This window comes from Quercus lobata, chromosome 4, assembly GCF_001633185.2.
Source record: "Quercus lobata isolate SW786 chromosome 4, ValleyOak3.0 Primary Assembly, whole genome shotgun sequence".
In the NCBI taxonomy this organism is placed as follows: Eukaryota; Viridiplantae; Streptophyta; class Magnoliopsida; order Fagales; family Fagaceae; genus Quercus; species Quercus lobata.
The window spans coordinates 24,196,597-24,200,151 of NC_044907.1; the positions used below are offsets into that span (position 1 = coordinate 24,196,597).

Consider the following 3,555-nt stretch of genomic DNA (forward strand, 5'->3'; position numbering starts at 1 on the left):
ACTAAAGGCTTCATTTCCCTTATTTTATATTTCTCCTATGTCAATAAAATTTAGTATTTTATTAAACCTCACTGTTTCTTTCTCCATCGGATTCACATTAAATACTACAATTTACCAGAGTGCATGCCTGGCCTGAAGGGGTATAATATTTCTAGTGGCATTTTTGTTTTTTGACTTGTAGAAATTGACCAGGCAACATTGGCCAAATAGCAACCAGGTTTGAAGTAATAAGTTTTTACTACGTGGTATGAAAGACCCAAGCAAAGAGAGCAAACTTTGAATTTGAAAATTATGAAGTGGGAATGGGTCAGCCAATTGGGCTATGTCGAGCCAGTCACCAATCAACATTTTCCATATTTGACTCCTTGTCAGTCATATTTCGTTGGTATAAATACGACTCCACAGTCCACATGCCTATCTACCTCCATTCTCAACCTCTCATCCTCCGAAGACAAAGAAAATAACTAAAGAGACAACCTCAATCAAATGGCTTCCCTACAAGCTTCACCTCTCATACTCTCTTCTTCAAAGAAAATCAGTGCTGCTATTCCTGTCCCAAAACTTCCAAGAGTCCCTATGTCAGTTCCAAAAATGCCAACAAGAACTGTGGTTGAGGAATTGAACATAAGGGCTGAGTTTACAAAAACAGTCCCAATTGTTGTTGAATCATACAACTCCACTAGTATTGCAAATACCCAACTTTATGCTCTATTAGAAGCTGTAGCTGATAGGGTAGAGATGCACAATAACATTGGAAAGCAACGTGACAATTGGAACACACTTCTTTTGAACTCTATCAACATGATAACTCTTACTGCTGCAACCTTAACTGGTGTTGGAGCAATTGGAGGCGCTGGAATGCCTCTATTGGCTTTGAAATTATAGTCCGCGCTACTGTACTCTGCAGGCTGCAGCCACAGGATTGTTACTTATAATGAACAAAATTCAGCCCTCACAACTTGCTGAGGAACAACGTAATGCTACCAGATTGTTCAAGCAACTCCAAAGCCAAATCCAAACTATCCTCACTCTTGGCACTTCAACTCAAGATGATGTGAAAATTGTGATGGAGAAGGTCTTGGCTCTTGATAAAGCCTTCCCACTTCCCTTGCTAGGAGCAATGCTCGAAAAGTTTCCTTCAAAGTTTGAACCTGCTGTTTGGTGGCCATCAAAACAATCACAGAACAAAACCAAAGCACAAGAAGGTAAATTTCATAAGATGGCGAAGAATGGTTGGAGTGAGGAGCTGGAAGTTGAAATGAGAGATATTGTGCCCGTTTGGTTCCACTTTTTCAGTCCAAAACGGGCGTTTTCAAAAAAGCTAAGCCCATATTTGCGTTTGGTAAGTTCAAAACGCAACTTTTTTATAAAAGTTGCGTTTTGAACTTTTAGAAAAACAGAAGAGAAAACGCGGAACAAAAATGGACCGAGGGTAGTCCATAAATCAAAACGCGCTGTGCGCGTTTTGTTATATTACCGTTGCAATATTAAAAATACCGAAATACCCATCACTTAGTTCTTCCTCTTCGTCTTCCTTTGCTTCTTCACCGGTCTATCCCCACACTCAACAAAACCCATTTCAACCTTTCATATTCCGAACACAGAATCAACAAAACCAAACCAAAAATAACTCAAAATCAACACAAAACCAACTTAAAATTAACTCAAATCCCATCGGAAAACCCATCCCAAACCCAACTCAAAATCAACCCAAAATCCATAGAAAAAAAAAAAACCCAAAATCCCAAAATCCTTATGTTTCAATCATCTTCATCTTCATCATCATCATCATCATCTTCTTCTTCTTCTCTGGAGTGTGAAAAAAAAAAAAAGAATAAAGAAGGAAAGACAAAATAAGGAAATAAAGAAAAAGGACGAAAAAAAGAGATGCAGAGATGCAGAGACTTCATCATCATCATCATCTTCTTCATCATCTTCATCATCATTAGCTTCGAAATGTCAAAAAAAAAAAAAGAGATGCAGAGAACGTTGAGCCAACTTGAGGAATGAGAGAGGGGTTTGAACAAAGTGGAACATTCTGGAGTAAAAGTAAGGAAATAAATAAAAGAAAAGGTAGGGGCACGTGTGTGGAGGAAGTGGCAGGGAAAGGGAGGAAAAAGAAATAAAGAAAAAAAATGAAGGGTATGTGTGTGGATGAGAAAAAAGGGAAAAAAAAAGAAGAAAATATGGATAAAAAATAAAATAAAATAAGGGAAACATAAAAAAGAATAAGAAATTAAAATTGAGAAAATTTTACAATTTTTTACAATATTTTCACAATAAATCTTAAGTGGTATGTTATTATTAGTTAATATTGGTGAGAAAAAAAATAATTTGTTTAGAAATTGAAAAAAATAATTATAATAGTACATTCAAATTAAAATCAGTATAAATTATCACAATACTTTCACAATAAATCTTAAGTGGTAGGTTATTATTAGCTAATATTGATGAGAAAAAAAATAATTTCACAATATTGATTTAAGTATAAAATAAACTCTCTTATATACATTGTCCTTTTTGGTAATTTATCTTTCAAACTACCACTTTTATAAGTGTTAGCCAAACACTCAACTTTTTTAAAAATCACTTTTTAACAGCTTTTACCAAACACTCAGCTTTTTGAAAAAACACTTTTTCATTATGCACTTTTTGAAAACTCCACTTTTTTATTATACACTTTTTTCAAAAAGCTGAACCAAACTCACCCATTATTGAAGTGGTGAAGAGAAAAGACATTAAAGACTATGCAAGGCTAGGCAACTTGGCGTTGAAGATCAACAGGATTTTAGCTATCTCAGGCCCATTACTCACTGGCATTGCTGCCATTGGTTCCACTTTTGTGGGTAATGGATCATGGGCAGCGATAATAGCGGTGGCTGCTGGGGCATTAGGAAGTGCTGTTAATGCTTTTGAGCATGGTGGACAAGTTGGAATGGTGTTTGAGACGTATAGAAACAACGCTGGCTTCTTTCGCCTATTGGAAGAATCAATTGAAGGCACACTTGAAGAAAAAGATTAAGAAAAAAGAGAGAATGGGGAATTGTTTGAGATGAAGGTGGCTTTGAAGTTTGGAAGAAGCTTGTCACAGCTAAAAGAACTTGCACGAAAATCTGCTTATTCCCGAAGAGAGGGAACTTCAATTGATGAATTTGCAAGCAAGCTTTTCTAATTTTAGTTTTGACAACAAGATTTTTGTATGATTAGGTAACATTGAAATGGGCTAAATTTGATTCTTTTTAACGATTGTACTCTTTGTATAACAATATAACATACAATACAAACACAAATTTTGTTTCTGTTAAGTTTGCAGAGGATGGTGTTAAATGAGTTAATTTAATTATTTTGTCCAAATACATTAGTACATGAAGTCATTTAAGATCAAATCTTAAAAAAAAGAAAGGTCACTAAAGTTTTTTTTTTTTTTTTTTTTTTTTTTTTTTTTTTTTAAATTAATATGAATCAAACAATAAAATATTTCAAATAATGTGTTTTATAAATGTTTTCATTTAATTTTTAGTTTCACATCAGCAATATATTAAACAAATTACTAAT

General features: G+C 34.2%; 1 pseudogene; it reads left to right on the top strand.

Annotated features, from left to right (window-relative positions):
* The first annotated feature begins 451 nt into the window (after positions 1-451).
* Positions 452-3,218, top strand: LOC115987919 (annotated as a pseudogene).
* Positions 3,219-3,555: the final 337 nt, after the last annotated feature.